Source organism: Centrocercus urophasianus, unplaced genomic scaffold (genome assembly GCF_019232065.1).
Source record: "Centrocercus urophasianus isolate 14NV4802_14NV808 unplaced genomic scaffold, USGS_Curo_1.0 seq_11, whole genome shotgun sequence".
In the NCBI taxonomy this organism is placed as follows: domain Eukaryota; kingdom Metazoa; phylum Chordata; class Aves; order Galliformes; family Phasianidae; genus Centrocercus; species Centrocercus urophasianus.
In genome coordinates, this window is record NW_024884253.1 from 25,887,101 (window position 1) to 25,905,588 (window position 18,488).

Here is an 18,488-nt window from a genome sequence, read left to right on the forward strand (position 1 = left end):
TTGTCAGCCTTTTGAAAACCCAGCTGAGGTTTTCAAAACAGCCAAAAATATTTTGCATGCTTACGTTTATAGGGATAGATGTATTAAAACATGTAAAAGAGACATGATTTTTTGAAGTTCATGTTGCTACAAAACTGCTACTATGAAACTAGATTGTTGCATTGCCTCCTACGCTACTAACCCTAACTACACGCATTCAATGTCAGTAATGTGGTAAGTAGTTTTGCCTTGCTTTTCTTGCTTCCACTGTGCATTATTTATTATTTGAAGCTCATAAACAATGGTTAACTTGATAAATTATGAAAAAGTAATGGAAATACGAGCTACAAAATCAGAAAATATTTGACTGCAAGAAAGTTAGCAGGAAATTGCAGTACAGACGCTTGTACTTTATGAAGTAAAACAGTAAGAGTAAACAGAGATGATTTACTGAAAAAAGACAAAATAAAATTATTCTATGTATCTTCATGGCATGGCCATGCAAGAAACTTTGGGTGACTTGGACGTTGGTAGCCTGTAGAATATACAAATACAGGTGCAATTTCTTTTAATGTTTATGACAGTGAAATTCACAGAATGCAGACCCAATACTTTTTAATTACTTTTAAAAGCTGAAAAAAAAAAAAAAAAAAAAAAAAAAAAAAAAAAAAAGAAAGGGAGTATTCCTAAGGAAAGGAAGATATTTAGGAAGAGACTGTAAAGGACATTAGACTTTAAGATTTCCAGAAATTATAGAAATAGATTTAAATATTATGGCAGACGGAAGGTATCAGAACAAATTTTTTCTTCTGCAATTTGATTTCCTTACAGGATCTTTTTTTGATGAACAAAAAAAGAAATCCTTGAAGTAAAAAAAGCATTTTCCTCTTTTACTGTCCTTAATGTGTTTACAATGTACTTTATTACCTTCATTATGATAAACATACAACATCCATCACATATAAAATTGTAAGAATTAGCAGAATGCCAAGTAGAAGGGAAAATTGACGAATGGCTAAATGAGGCAATATCCTTTCCACAGAATGAGAAATCTTGATCCCATCAATTTTTCCAAAGTTCAGATCTTTGAGTTATGTATAAAGAACTCTGTATGCTAGGACCTATTAGACTAACAAGGCTGAGAGTGACAGTTTCCTGGATTGCATCATTACTGGTGATGAGACTTGTTGACACCACTGTGAGCCAAAGTCAAAACTGCAGTCCATGGAATAGTGACACATGAATTCCTCATCAACGAAATAGTTCAATACGTACCCTTCAGCACGTAAACTGATGTCCAATGTGTTTTGGGATAGAAAAGGAGTAATCTTCTGGATTTCCTGAAATAAACAGAGCTGATAATTTCATCAGCTCTGACTGCTGCATTGTGATGCTGATTGAGCTGAAGGCTCAAACTTTGAGAGTTGGGGCAGAGAATAAGACATTTATCTTGTAACATGATAACACAAGGCCCCATACCATTTTGAAGACTGCGGAGCATGCAGCTAATCTTGACTGGACTCTCCACCCAAAATATAGTTCATATTTGTGCCTTTTGACTTATATCTGTTTGGGCTGATAGAAGGTGAACAATATTTTCCTTGCTGCTACACTGTCATAGCAGCTGTGAAACAGTGGGTCACCTCTGCTGGTGCAGATTTTTATGACTGTGGCTTACAGGCTCTCATTCATCTCTGATAAAATGTATAGCTAATGGTGGTGACTATGCTGAAAAACAGTGTTTTGCAGATAAGAACTTTCCAAATAGTGCTACTGTACCTTTTGTATCTGTTGTGTTTTCCAGGGAAATAAATAGAAAGCATTACTTTCAGAGTGACCTGAACAGTGGCAAAAAATTTTAGCCAACCTCATTTTAGAAAGTAAACAGTACACCTTTTGTTAATTCCCAAAACAATCCATGTGTGTCGGTTTTTCTTACAGCAGTTGAAATAGATCTAAAGTCCATGCATGTTAACAGTGGAAAAGATTCTTTAAGGTTCTTATATATGCAAGGAAAAATTAGCAACATTCATAGTATTACATAAAATATGTATACTGGTAATATAAGAAAGAAAAATTCCATATAGATAACAGTGAAAAAACGTAGGCTCAGCATCAGCTATTTAACAAGCAATATTGAAAATACAGGGGGATATTCAACTCTTTAATAAACATTTATTCATAGAAAAATATTCCGTGATACAAAAATTAACTTTAGAAACAAACTGCCACTAGTTATGTCTACCAAACAATTTTCAACAGAGGCTCTTATTTCTAGTTTTGAATGAAGAAAGCTTACACCAAGTAGAATCACTAATGTAAATACTAATTTACTACAGCAGAGAACTTGGCTTATAGTTCCCTTTGGAATAACTATTTTTAGGACTACAGTATGATTTCAGTAAGACATTTTCAGGACACGTAACCTTTGTGATGGCAACCATTCCCAAACTGTGAAAATTAACTCAGAAAGATAATTTAGAAAAAGAAGAAAAGAAAACAAACAAACAAAACAAAACATTACTTGGCAACATTTGTAATCTGCATTATTGAAGCATCTCACATAATATCAGCAACATGCATTAATGAGCTATTTGTAATCTCTACATCATGTTGGTAAAGCAACCATATTGCTGCAGAAAGCTTTTTTTGCTTGCTTATTTGTTTGAAATGTAAATATAAAAAACTGTATCTCAGTTGACTTTCTTCCCAATTCGATGCCCATTTGATTTATTCTTTTACTGTTCAAGAATTGCTCTGATTCAGTATATGATCCTGTTGTTTCTAATGGAGCATGTCTAAGGGCAAGATATAAATAAAAGTAGCAGAATCAACTCTCAAAAGTCACTTTTTCTTCATCGAAAGTGTTCATGTATAATAGAGATAGCATTCACTATACATAGTATCAAAAGTATAGTGCCTTAAGTTTCGGGAAAGAAAGCTCATTCGTTTAAGACCATTCCGCAGTGGGCCACAACTAGAACATTTCCACATGTAATTTCAGATGAAAAATGTCTCTAGAGAATTAGGACCTCAATCCATAGTAATTTCATGGTAGAAAGGAAAGGATGCACTTTATCTTAGTTTCATATCAGCGAGAGATTACTCCCTCCACAAATACTATACTATCAGTAAAACATATTAACATCAGATATTTTTAGGTCTGCTTTTTCTGGTTTTACACTTCTATACTGCAGTTACATCTGCAGTTTTATAATCAGGCATTCAAACTTCTATGTTTTTTAGAACGAAACATGCTGCTTTCATGTAGACTTTTCCTTTGCTAAGTGTCAAATGAAGATGATGATCATGAGAAACAAAAATTTCAGTACTATCTACAGATGAAATTTTTACTGTCCGCAGCTCCTGGCAAGTCTTGGATACAGTGCCTCAGATTAACATGCTGGGAGCAAGTGATTTCAAATGCCAATATACTGAGAAGATCTCCCAAAATGGCATTATTCAGAGCTTTTCTTGGGAAGCAGATAAGAGAATTATTGTGAAAAAATCCCTTATTGTGAAAAAAATCCATTTTACCCACTTGCATCACTCAATAACTCAAACCTTCATTTACAGAGTTTGTGCGAAGCATAAAAGCGATATAGCCTAACTGCAGATTACAAGATGAAAATAAGATAAAATCTTATTCTTCTCCATGAAAAATCCAAATTTTTATTTATTTTTTTTTTAATCTCAACAGCATCCAGAAGTTCCTGAGTTAAGAATGAAGGTCTTGTATTTCTGTGTTAACTCTAGATTTTTCATCGCTATTATCTTCTAATTTATTTAATATCTGGCTTGGTGATTTGCCTAGACTATGAAAAATAAATCCTAATTCAGTAATATCACCTGCTGATAAAAACACAGGCGAACCTTTTGCATTTCCCTACTCTTAGCTCTGCTTTATAATCACCTTCCTGTAGTAGAAGACAAGTCCACAGAAATTTTTTTTTGTGGCCAATGTCGATTTTTGAAAATGAACATCGCAGTTTTGAAACATATTATGACCACATACTTCTGTGCATCTGTATGTATGCTACAGAGGTTTCATTCTGTATGCTGGAAAAGAAATCAGCACTGATAATTTGGACCACGAAAATACATTTGCATTTTCTTTTTCTCTCTTGATGCTCCATTACACAACCTACTCCTATAGTTGTGTGCTTCCTTTATATACTGATACAGACTTTTTCACAAATGGAATTAGCCTTGCTAATACTTTTTTTTTTATAACCATAAACTTCTCCAACCCGTAATTGATTGTCTTTAGCTTTCTGCCTGCATTATATCTGGCTGAAGTAATAGAAAGCATCATTTGCCAAACCAAAGCACTCATTAAGTTTTTTAGTTATATGTAGCTTTTTTCCTCTTTTTTTTTTTTAAAAAAAAAAGTCATTTGAATTTCTTTTAAATAATAATCTCAGACACAAATATGAATTTAGGTATTACTTAAATAGTTGCTGTTACATTCCTGATAAATTACTGTCCTGATTTCAGCTAGGACAGGGTTGATTTTTTCTTCATAGTGTCTGTTATAATAGTGTTTTGGCTTTTGGAGAAAAATAATGCAAATAACACACTGTTGTTTCAGTTACTGCTGAGCAGTACTGTACAAAGCTAAGGACATTTGTTTCAGCTTCTCATACTGTCCTGCCAGCAACAGGGGCTGAGGGTGTACAATGAGCTGGGAGAGGACAGAACCAGGATGGCAGACCTAAGCTGGACAAAGGGATATTCTGTACCATGTGGCATCATGCGGAAAAGCCATAAAACTGTGGGGAGTTGGCCAGCAGGCAACTGCTGCTCAGAAATTGGCTGGACGTTGGCCAGCAGTTGGTGAGAAATTGTGTTGCACATCACTTGTTTTATAAATAGATCTACGTATTACTATTACCTTTTCTATTATTTTTATCCTCCTTTTCTGTCTTAGTTTTTATCTCAACTCACAAATTCTGCTTTGATATTTTTTCCAATCCTCCAATCCTACTGGGGAGGGGGTAGTGAGTGAACGTCTGTGCGGTGCTTAGTTGCCTGCTGAGCTGTATGTCAACAAATATCCTGATTTCTGTTGCAGAGGTGTCTGCACTAATTTTGTGAAGAATTACTACATGTGTGGAACAGAGAAACTACTGAAAGTTGTATCAGAAGGTTGATAATAAATGAAAAATAAAAGCATCATTTTGATAGTTAAAATGATGCTAACATTTGCTGTCTAAATGATCCAATTACAACTCATTACAAATACTAATGCACTTCAAACTGATATCTGCAGTATTTCTAGTATCTATTTCTTTCTTTGCTGCTCACCTCCCTTCCAGTGTGAAAGTGGGTTCAAAGATCAACCACGCCCAATGAAAAAGGGTCCAAAGCAAGCAGTCAGTGTCCTGAGTTCATCAGAGTCTTTTGGCAGGGTTTTTTTGGTTGTAGATCTACTCGAGGCTATTTATTTATTTATTTGTTTGTTTGTTTATGATTCTGTTTAACTGTTCTTTTCTTGTTGATCCTGAAGTTTAGGTAGACAATGATTATTTAGTATTGTTAAAATGTTACTGTACTGGGAGTAGTTCTTATAAAGTGAAACCAGATGATTTAATAAAGGCACTTTTAGGTGTAATTCATCTAAGCACTGGACAGCTTACCACGTGATTTAAAACAAACCGTAATAAGCTCAAGAGCATTAAATACAAAACTGGAAAAAGTCTAATAATACCTGAAGACTTGCTTCAGTAGGTTAATGGAAAATCTCTGCTGTATGACTAAACATACTGGCCTATAGTATCAAAGATGAATCAATGATTAGTCAAAGGCAACAAGAGAAAAAGAGGGTAGAATGAAACTATTAAGGATTCTAGGATCTTACTGACTTCTGAATAAGAGCATAACTTAATCTTTATGTTAGAACTGTGCAAATATATTATTCTCTTTGCTATAAAGACACCTATATTCATTCTTGTGAAATGCAAAACAACATACGGGCAGCCGTATTTAAAAGTATAAATCACACTGTTGATCAAGAAGGGAAAAGATAACTTTTACCATGAGTTTGCAATATGTGCAATGTAAATGTGCATTACATTGTGTTTTCTACAGTCATACCCCTCGCTGATAGAGGAAATGGTTCAGACAAACTTTTGAAGTGCATCCCCTCTAGAGCATCCTTGACTTTTCAGTGGGTTTCAAGGTCACTGACTGTGCTTAAATGAGTATCTCTAAATCTAATCATCCTAAGGATGAAGCTCTGGTTGCCTAATCTAGTTACAAAAGACTAAGATATTAGTATAAATTCAAAGATTACTGACACTGGGTTTCACTGGATGCATTATGTTAGAAAAGAAAGACAGTTCCACAAGTCTGGTAAATTGGATGCAGGTTACTGGCTCTTCTTTATTGGCAGAAATACGTAGGTTGCTCCCAAAGTAATGCCTTCTATTTGCTTCCATGGAAACTACAATAGACACAAACAGCACAATAATACTACCTGATAGAGTAAAATCTCAGCTATAAAACAACATTTTTCAAGACAAGAACCACCATTATCTATGCATTTTTGCCAGCGATTAGTAGGATCCTGCATACCATGCCTGTAAAAATCTGCATGGCCGTCCAGAACGTGGCTTGACTTTCACATAACTGTTGCCACTGCTAAAACAGACTACAACCACCTCACTGTGCTTATATCCACGTTTTGGTCTTCATAAATGTTTGGCAAGTGTTCATGAATATCAGTGAATGCAATTCTTTCCACATACAGGAATTCAGTTCCATACATTTGCTTCAGAGACACTTCAATATCAGACATCTTTTTGTTGACTGCCCCTTGCTGCCACATGGCAACAAAATGTAATGGAATATTGGTGAGAAGGTTCAACCTCTACTGTCATACCACCACCATGTTATGCTGCAGGTCAACATAATAAAATAGGAGGCATCAATTTTGGAGTAACCCTCCTATATTTCTTATTCCCAGTTAGTAAGTTTGAAGATGCTCTGTTTCTTTCCTGACAAGAAAAATACAGGAAACAGGAAAACATTTTTGTTGTTTCAATTCTTCAATTTCATCATTCAAAAATACTACCTTTTATTCTTATTATTATTATTTCTTGTAAACATCGCAGAGATTTGTGCTCTGTTGGAAACTTTCATAATGATTTTCCATTTCTGAAAAATTGTCTTGAGCTGACTTATAAAGCTTGGGAAAAGAAAGATAATAGTAATCATTTTAAACTGCATCGGCACAAACATGGGGATAGCATGATAGATGTATCTGTTTTCAATTTCCTGTGATAGTGGCTTAGGAAAACTTTTAGCTATTTCTTCAATTGCCAAAAGATTAGGGAAGACTTCATTAAGTACTGGATTTCAGTTCCTCAGGTATAGAAGGTGTCATCAACTCAGCAATATTTGTGCTGATTCAGCTAAATGCACATAGCTAAAAGCAATAATTTTCTTTTAAAAGTGTGGTTGGAAGCAACTCTGTTTTAGAAATAGTAGCAAAGTCAGCTGAAAGACTGCAGTCAAATTTAAAATGAAATTAAAATATTAGTTTATTGTAAATTGTTATTTACTGAGGAAAAGCTAGTACTATCCCTTTTCAGGATAATACTAATACACTGCATTTGTTACTGTATTGTAGTCCTTTGCAGTAGTTTTATATTATGTTCTTTCACTTTTCCTGTGAAAATTTTTAACAGGTTTTTTTTTCGTTTTTTTTTTTTTTTTTTTTTTTTTTAAGATCTTCACCTCAAACTCTTTTCCTAGAGGGCCTGATAATTTTCCCAACTCATTATTTCCATTGATGAAAAAAGTTATGCTTTTAAGACACTAAAGAAAAGTTTTCAATGCCCTTGCCACTCAAGAACTTTATAAATATACATATGTCTTTATAAATAGTGAATATATACAAAATTGGATGAATGTTTAACATAAAACAATACTCTGACATGAAGGAAGAGAAAACCTGCATATTTTCTATTTTTCTTCCCTTAGTTCTGTTAACAATGACTCTATATACTTTCTTTATTACTTTGAGTGAGACAAAGTTCCCTGTCCAGTGTCTTTTCGCTAGCAAGCTGTTCAGTGATAAAGAGTTTTGATTCCTATGTGTACTATTTAAGACAATGTACTTGTAAAAGCAGGAAATACTTGTTTGTGTCCTTCCTCCATAAACAGATTGCTAGGCAGATAGGCTCTTAAGAGGGCACACAAGGTATGCTTTTCAGATCCTCAAAGAACACATCTAGATAAGTGAAGAACAACAGATGTCACCTACCTGGACTTGTGCAAACCTTCTGATACTGTCCCACATAGTGTTTTTGTCTCTTCAAGAGAGAGACAAAAGTTTGACATATGGACCATTTTTTAAATAAGGAAGTAGCTGGATGGTAGAAGTCAAGTTGTTGAGGTTGATGGCTCAGTGTCCAGGTGGAGATCAGTGATGATGTTGTCCATCAGAGGTCTGTACTGGGGTATCATTTAACAACTTTGTGGGTGGCACAGGCAGTTGGACTGTGTGCAGTCTCAGCATGTTTGCACATGGCACCAAGCTGTATGCTGTAGTTGACACAGTGGAGAGAAGGGATGCCATACAGAGGGATCTCGACAGGCTTTAGAGGTGGCCCCCTGCAAGTCTTGTGGAGTTCTACAAGGCCAAATGCAATGTCCTGCTCATCATTCTGGGCAATGCCAAATATGAATACAAGCTGTACAGTGAGTTAGTTGAGAGCAGTCCTGCACACAAGGACATGGAGGTATTGGCTGAAGAAACATTTGATATGGACCAGAAATGTGCACTTGCATCCCAGAAAGCCGACCATATTCTGGGCTGCATCAGAAGAATGGTCAGCTGGGCAAGGGAGATAGGTTATCTTGCCCCTCAACTATGAACTGGTGAGACTTCACCTGAGTACTGCGTCCAGATGTGGAATCCTCAGTACAAGAGAGATGTGGACCTGTTAGAGTGTGTCCGGAGGGGGTCACAAAAATGAACCAAAGGATGGAACACCTCTCCTATGAGCACAGGCTGAGTGAGTTGAGACTGTTCAGCATAGAGAAGAGAAGGCTCCAGAGAAATCTGAGAGCAGATTTTCAGTATCTAAAAGAGGGTAATAAGAAAGTAGGGGACAGAGACTTTAGCAGGATCTGTTGTGATAAGACAAGGGGAAATGGTTTTGAATGAAAAGAGTTTGTTCCTATAAGAGTTGTGAAGCAGTGGAACATGTTGCCTAGAGGAGCATATTGTCTGACGCCCCATCCCTAGAGACGTTTAAGGCCAGTCCGGACAGGGCTCTGAGCAATCTGATCTAGCTGTAGGTGTCTCTGTTCATTGCAAGAAAATTGGATTAGATGACTTTTAAAAGTCCCTTCCAATTCAGGCAATTCTATGATTCCATAATACAGATTGCAGTCTATGATATCATAAGTATAAAGTGATCTCTTTGATGTGCAACCTGTCTCCTGAGAGATCTTGAGAAAAGTAGCAATTTTCCAATGCCAGAATGTTTTATACGTCCCAGTCATTTCAGTTTCCGGTCAGATCTGTTCCCTTTCTTTGGTATATGAGTTGGTCTATTTGAAATGCTCAAATTAATTTCAGAAAGGGAAACAGAAGCTGTCAGTATAATATGCAGCGAACTAGTGTACTGTCATGGTTTTATGATTTTTTTATCTGTATTTCACATTATATCATCATATGAAGCACTGGGAGTTAAAGAGTTCATGCTCCAGTTCTGAGGACTGCTGATTTTCTGGGTACCTGATTCTCAGAAGAGAACTACATACCTCAGAGGACTTTGCATTTCTGTTTTCCATTCAGAGGAAAAGATGAAACTGCTCACAAGTCATGAGACTGTTCTCTTTTTGCTGCTTGTCTTGGCACTGCGTGCTCCCTAGCCATCTTGCTTTCAGCTTTAGAGTAAGGCTTTCAGTTTTGGAGACTTTCTCTCATTTAATTTGATTTATTAGCCTCAATTCCAATTTTATTGTATTATATTTTGTTACCTTATATTCCAATATTTAGTAAATATTTAGTATTATATAATAAATGTTTAGTATTTATATTCCATATTTAGTAAATTAACTTTCTTCCTCAGATCATGCTCATCTCCCATCATCCTACCCTTCCCCTTTTCCCCTTTGCCCCTTTCAAAGAGTGTGAATCCACTTGTACCTCTGCCCCATTAATCACAGAACCAGGCCGAACTGGCCCATAAACCGTTGACACTCCCCCACCTTTTTCAGGTGGGCTTGTGGGCCTGCTGTCACCCTGTAGTGGACACAGATAGATCTAGAGATAACTCCATGGCAGTACATTACAGATAGTCCCCAGTCTACCATCCTTTGCAATAAAACGGTAGAGCTACATGAGGAGAAAAGTCTGGGTGCAACAGTATACGACAAAATGCAACATTTTAATCGGAGATAGTAAAAAATTCTAAAGAAATATATATATATATTTTTTTAGAAGTGGAAAATTAGATAAAAAAAAAATAAAAAAAAAGAATAAAAAAAGAAAAAAAAGAAAAAAAAACATCGTCGTAATGTCTTCAAAATGTTTTACATACTGCAAAGTCAAAACTGTTAATTTTCAAATGCATAAATTAATTTATCAAAGCCTGAATTACAGCTCAGACATGAAGTCATAATAAGACCTTGAGAGTTAATAATCACTCATTATCCTTTAAATAAGCAGCACAGTTCTTTTTAAAACGGTGTTATACATTTTAAAAAATATAATGAACATTTTGTGTTTCATTTTAACATACATACTATCACAACAAAATTCCTTAAACATCAACAGGTACTTTTTTGTTGTTCATACTCCTGCTTGATTTTGTTTTTCCTTGTGGAAACAGAGACTGAGTCTTCTTTTAAACAACATTCATGTAACTTTTCTTTACTTTGAGTAATACTTATTTTAATTCTTTTTTAAATGAAATCCTGAAAGTCTTACTTTCAGGATGTGGGAATGTTAAAGTAACTGATATCTGTTATGCATATGAGAGCAGTAAGATTTGTGCATAGGCAGAAATGTAATTTCTTTGAATTAGTTATCCTTGAGTGATGTAAAAATGCACATCTTTTTTTCCAGTGTATGTACTATCTTTGAGTCCAAGGAGTTAGCATCTCTCAGTGTCTTTTGTCTTCCTGAAAATGTCCATGTTTTTGAAAATAAAGAATTTCAACTGAAACGTCTATTTTTGTTTCAGCATCCTAAGATCAAACTTCCACTGACATAAATAAAGTCAGGATTTTGCTGAATGTCATTTAAGCTTAGTACATTGTTTGATTCAGAAAAGCAAGACAAACCATGCTAGACATCATTGGATTAGATTTTTTTTTACCCAGTTAGAGAAGGTATCAGTATGTGGTTTTGTGCAGCACATATGACTGCCAAAGTAAACTATGGAATTATTTTTGAAGCATTTAAGCTCTTTTCTAAGGCAATGATTTATACTATACCATAGAGAATAATGCAAGGATATTTGTTTCCTTTCATGCACTGTAATTGTAAGAGTATGTAGAAGGTCTGTTTCCTTAAGGATATCTGGTAGAGAACCTTTTCCAGAGCAACAAGGGATAATAATAAAGCAGTGATGGGAATCAAGACAGGTCAGTCACGTTAATCTATGAGGGCATATGAGAATATTTATTGCACCAGGATTATGTGATTGAGGACTTATAAGTTGGAAGACAGTGACCACATGTAAACATTGTCAGGATACAGACAGAATATGGGAACGTTGATGCAAGTAAAGTTTTCTGAGGATCCATGGATGAGGATGATAAAAAGGAAAAGAAGTGGGAACCACAAGAAAAATACTGAGACACAGGCCTGACAAAGCGAAAATGGAAACAATGACCGATAGAATTTCCAGAGACATCACTTCCAGGAAGATCAATCCAGACTTTGCAGCTCATAAGACTGTGAACAAGGAGGGGGCAGGCTGAAAGGTTTCATAAACTGCAGAGCTCTGCAAACCCCATAGTGGGGTGTGTAGGAGGAAAAGGTAACAGGAAGAAGAGAGAGGATAGGTAGAAAATGGTAGAAGAGGCAGTCACATTTAAAACTTCTGGCCAAGCCCTGAGCCTGACCACCACAGTCTGTCTTATCTTCTTATATTTTAGCCTCATTTTAGCTTGGGCAGAGATCCTGAGTCATAGGGTACTAAGTGTCCTGGGCACGAGCAGCTGGAAGAGGCAGCTGCACTCATTTCTCTTAACACTCCCTTTCTCCCTTAACACTAATACCAGGGCTGCTGTTGTATTCTTTGTTTCCTTGATAGAGGAACTCTGCATGACAGAATAAAGTAAAGATATACCGACCCTGTTTTAAATAAATTTAAAGGAAAGGAACCTGGAAGACAGCTATATCTTAAACTGCCTTCCTTGATTCTTGACAGAGTGATTGACCTCGCAGTCTACTGGAAGGGGATAATGGAGGAAAAATCACCTAGTAATTTGCTAATACTGAAATATGTAAACTGTAAATGAATACTGGGCAAATCCTAAGCCATCTATTCAGTTTCTCTCTTAGTCATCTCTGAGCCTACACACCTGAGTGAGGTGAATTTTCATTACCTGACTGCAAACTGTAGCAGACAAGACTGTGACCCTATGGATCTTGCTCCTCCTAGGGAACAAGACCCTGGCATACTTGGCAAACATACATCAAGGCTGGTGACAAGGCAGCTTGACAGCACAAATTGCCTCTTGATATCTGGTGTGTCATCTGAACCCATCAGAAGAATGTACTTCTCAAAATCTACACAAATGCTTCGTAGCTGCCTGTACTTGTTCACCACAGTAAAACAAGCGAACACCAACATTGAAACTAAGGAAAATACTTAGTTGACTTCAATTTTTCTTTTTTTGTTCTAATCATTAACAGATTATGGGCCATATTCTCAGTTCATTTAAACTTTGCACTTCAATGAAACACGATTTTATATCTTTTAAAATCAGGTCCCCGAATGTGTATTTAAGTTATTTCTGTTGTATCAATGATTTGAAATAGAATTAACCATTTAGTTACTGTCATAAGTAGTAGGAAACTGGTCAATATTAATATAGATATGAATGAATGTTGTGAAAAAATGAGGCCTTTGTATGACTTTTGAGATGAAGCTTGTATTTTTTTAAAAAATGAGTTATCTAGAAGTGAGTAACATTCAACATAAAGACTCCTTGCACAGTAAAGTCTCCTTGAACTATTTAAATATTTATGGTATTAAAGGTAATGGTTCAAATTATGTTCATATTTAAAAGAGAAAAAAACGTGATTAATTCAGTTCTAAAAGATAGAAAGAAGTTAAATATATATTTATAGCTTGCATATAGTTAACTGCATTTTTTTTTTTTTAGGAAGAAATGTACCTTTGAAAAACGGAATTAAGCTCGATTTAGTGCAGATGAGTTTTCTCACTACAAATGAAAAAGGAAAAACTTTAAGAAGTTTTGAAATAAACTTTTCACAGAAATGTTGATTTCCTCTTACATATATCTTTGTCCTCATAAACTAAAAGGAACAAACTAGAATTAATATATTTTTTCATTCACTTATTCTTACTTTGAAAGTTTATATTTTTGATATATCAATATAATTACATATGAGTTATTAAATATCTTATTAGCTGTTTTTATAAAGTTTTAGTGTTTTTTTTCCCCTACTGGCAAAAGTTGTGCGGAAATGGAAAAGTCTGTTTATTAACATTGCAAAATGTGTTTACAACTACTTAATGTTTGTCTCTGAATATCTCTTTCTGGGTACAAATGGACATACTCTCAGTTTGCCCTGTGCTGCTTTCCTAGAAAACCATCATCTGGACAGGTCTCAGGACCTGACCATAATTTTAACATCATCAGAGTAGTGTATGAGGAAGAAATTACAATCAGCATTTAATATTACTTACATTTAAATAACTGGTAAACACATATACAGCTTCTGTTCTGATGGACAAATCTTTAACCACCCATTATGTGATCTCTATGTGTTAGACCATGCACATGTAGATACCAGTGAATCAGACTATCAAAACATCATATGAAAGAAAAAAAAAGAGAAAAGTTAAAGACAAATGTGTTCTCACATGTGAAAATATACATGCAAGAAGTGTTAGTGGATTTGTATTAACTACCCATTCTCAGTGGTTGCAAAGAATGCACCTACTTTGTTAAATCCTTTTTCCCTAGTCTACAAGAAGCCCTTTGAGCAGCATGAAACATCTCTGACAGCAAGATTGCTACCGATGGAAAATACACCAGAGTCTGATGCATGTATTTTGAGCTGCCTGTGAAGACCTGGCTCATCTGTGCAAAGTCAGAAACTGGGTCCCTGCATTGTCCTGCCATCAGGATTTCCCAGGGCAGTGTGCATTGCTGTCAAACCTCAGACAGTGAGAGTCAGACTCAGAAATCTGGCTCTGTCTCAGACAGCATTGCAGCCAGGCCTCTGACTCATATTTTTTTTAGTACTGTAGTCTCAATCTACTTTCTCTCACCAACATTTCATATGTCAGGCATATATGTGGTTGGTCTAACATGTGACAGACCAGTAATGACAGATTGTGGAATGGGCAAAAAACATGGCTTGTGAAACTACACAGTAAACTCAATTCACATTGCAGACTAATTTTGCCATACAATCTTCCCATTTTCTCTTTAAATAGACTCTCAGTCACAAGAAAGAAAGATTTTTAAGATATTCAACAAGTAGAAAATAACTACGCAGAAGAGATGATCATAGAATCACAGAATATCCCAAGTCAGAAGGCACCCACAAGGATCACTGAGACCGTCTCGCAGCTCTACACTGGACCACACAAAAAACAGACTATGTGTCTAAGAGCATTGTCCAAAACCTCCCTGCATTCCAGCAGCAGCTCAGAGCCATGCCTATTGCCCAGGGCAGCCTGTTCCATGCCCAACCCCCCCTGGTGTAGAACCTGTCCCTACCCCCATCCGCCCTTCCCCCTACACAGCCCCATGCCCTTTCCTCGATCCCTGTCACTGTCACACAGAGCAGAGCTCAGCATTGCCCCTCTGCTCCCTGTGAGGAGATACAGCTGCCATGAGGCTTACCCTCAGCCTCCTCTTCTTTGGGCCAACATCAAATCACCTTAGCTGTTCCTCATACATCTTGCCCTCTAGACAGACCCTTCAGTATTTCTGTAGACCTCATCTTCACAGCTCCTCTCGAATAGTTTTATTGTTCTTCTCAAAAACCTGCACACACTGCTTGAAGTGAAGCCACACAGTGGAGACCAGAGCAAGACAACCCCTCCCCTCACTTGTTGGCAGTGCTGGATGTGATGAACCCAGGGTATGTTTGCCCGTTTTGGCTGCCAGGGCACGCTGCTGACTTACGTTTGACTTGCCATCAACTAGATCCCCCGGGTCTCTTTACATAGGACTGTAATTCAGAGGCAGAATTCAGCAGTTGCTCTTGTTAAATTTCATGCAGTTGGCAATTGCTCAGCCCTCTAATTTATCTGTCCAAAAATGAAGTGCTGAGGAACCCCACTAATGACTAGCCACCAGCCTGATGTAATCTCATTTGCTATACCCCTTGGGCCTAACCCATCAGACTATTCTTCACCCATCTTACCATGCATTTGTCTAGCTCTGTGCTTGACATTTTGTCCAGAACGATACAGTAAAGAACAGTATCAAAATCTTTGCTGAAGTCCAAAATGATTACATTAACTGGTTCGTCTCGGTCAACTAAATATGAATTCCCTGTAGGCATTTTTTTCTGTATTATATAAGCAGCTAGTAAAATGAAAGATGAGTCTACAAACATCCTACCTTTGTTTAACACTGGTGACCCTATGTATGTTGCACTGCTGAGTCACAACCTGAACTTTCTGTTCAGTTTGGAGCACCTCACTAGAAGAATAATATTCAGTTGCTCAAAAGTCTGCAGAGAAGACCTTTTAAGCTGACGAAGGCACTGGAACACAAGACTTGGTTGACAAGTTTGTTGGTTTTCAGGATGGAAAACAAAGAAGCTGAAGGGAGGCCAGTGCTATGTGAAGAGCAGTTGCTAGTGAAGACTAAAGCACAAAAGTTGTTGAGTACTTCAGCCTCCTCCTTGTCCATCATCTTGTCTGTATTGCTCATTTAGGGGAGTACACCTTCTTGGACTTTCCTTTATAGGTACAAAAAACGTCCAGGTTTACATACCTGTAGAAGCCTCCTCCACCTGTTCCCTGTGCCTTGAGTAGATCAGGTTGTCTGATAATGTTCTGAATATTGTAAATAAAGAGAATAAGTTTTTTTTCTCTTTTTTTTTTTTTTCTTCAGAAATATTGAAGGACATCCATAAATTCTTTTTCACAAGTGAACATTAAGAAGTTTTTAACGATCTGTGCTGATACAGAAAACAGAATCCTAATATGAGAGCTTTTTTTCTCATCTCACTTCTAGTAAGGATTAGAATCTGTACATCTAAAGATTTTGTCTGGCAGAAAGATATTAAGATGTATGCATTCATTAACCACTGCCATGAATTGCTAAATTTTCGTTGAACTCTTTAGCCATAACGATTTCTAAAAACAATCATTTGATTTTATGGAGCTGAAAGAATAATTCCAAAAAAATCTGTGTCAAAACAAATTTAAACATTCTTATGCTTATCTGAAAGTAAAACTAGAAACAACATCTGCTCTTGAGTTCAAAACTGTACAAGAATTGTTTACAAACTGTTATTATGAAATCTGTGAATATATACTATTAATCATGCAGTTTCAATTTTTTAGTGGACAGTAATTAGCCCCCGCTTTCTTCACGCAGATAAGGTAAAATTGAATTTGCCTTGAAAACATAAATGTTATGGAGACGCGAAAAATACCAGATCATAGAATGGATGTAAACCGAGCAATCATCCACAGTAATGAGTGTTTAGGAAATATTTCATCGAAATATTAGAGCATACAGAATATAATTTATCTCTTTGCAGAGATTACTGAAAAAGAAGTTTTTAAAGATTTAGGAATTCCTTTGAGAGAAACATTATACCTATACTGTGTTATACTAAGACCACTAGTGGAAAGTCGCTACCGAAATAGATGATAGACATAAAAACAATGAAGAATATATGGGAAGGATGTTGGAGATAAACAAGAACAATAAACAAGCAAAAATAAGCAACAACAACGAACACTTTTCTATGTTTCTTGATGCTTTTTTTTTACAAGGTGAAAAATTTACAATGTAATGCTGCAGTAATAGAAGTGAGCATTTGTGCAAACCACAGGAAATCTGAGATTAAAGCAGGTAATTATGATGAAATGATGACTGTTCTGAAATTACTGTAAATGCACAAATACAGGCTATTTAGCAAATTATTTATTTTTTGAAGCATTGTGATTTAAGACCATGTTGGAATTTTCATACAGAGGCATATTGGTTTTATTTATATGTTTTTCTGTTGTCATAGAATTTGTAGCAAATGTAGCCAGTTCAGTGGCATAGACTAAATTTCTGGTGAGCTTATGGAGCAGGATAGGAGATAAAAATTGTTGTGGTTGTCTTTAGAGTCACTTGTGAGCAAAAAAATCCAGTATGCTTTTTTGAAGCTTTGTGACCCAAACTTCAGTACTGTAAATTAACAGTCACTACAACACGAACTCAAGAATTCAAAGTAATAAAATAAAAATAAAATTGAATCACACTCTCTGCAGGTTGTTTCTTTTTTCAAATTTTTCAAAGTAACAAATGTTTTTCTGACCAATGTAGTAGCATTTTCTGTAAATATTACTTCTAAATTCTTCAGGTAATGAGATGAAATACATTTCATGGTCTCAGAGAAGAATGTTCAGAAACAAAGAGTGAGAAAAAATATAAGGAGAATTTTATGTCAATTCACTGTACAATTATTTTTACTAAGATTTAATTATATAATTCAAAATAAATCTGGTAGTACAAGAATCATCTTTTGTGGTTACTTTAAAATATATACCTTTGTTTTCAAGGAATTTAACAAAATTACTGTTCTTCTTAATAACTGTGCTATAGGCATTTAATGAAGTATTCAGATACATTTTTTGTTATATAAAGTGTTCTACAAAGCTTCTCTTGGGGAACATAATCAGGCAAATACAATTTAGGTGCCATTTCTGTTTATGAAGCGTAATGAAAAAAAAACAGGCTATCTCAGCAGTCAATTGCCCTTCTTCAGCTTTTACACCGTAATTCTTATAGTAATTGGCTTTCATAACATACAACTAGTAAGAATTTATTGGAGATTTTTAAATTTATTTTTTCTGTTAAATATATTCTGTACTTTCAGAAGTATCTAAGTGAAAAAAAGTGCTTATTTTCTTTATGTCAGTCTTTCTATCTGTGTTTCTCTAAGCACACACACATATACACGTGTATGTATATGTATATACAGATATATATTTATGCAGTGGATATCCATCTAAATATAACATTTAAGACTTCATTTCATGTATCATAATGCCATATTCAAAGAAAATGTGTATATGGGTACACTGTTCCTGTAAAAATAA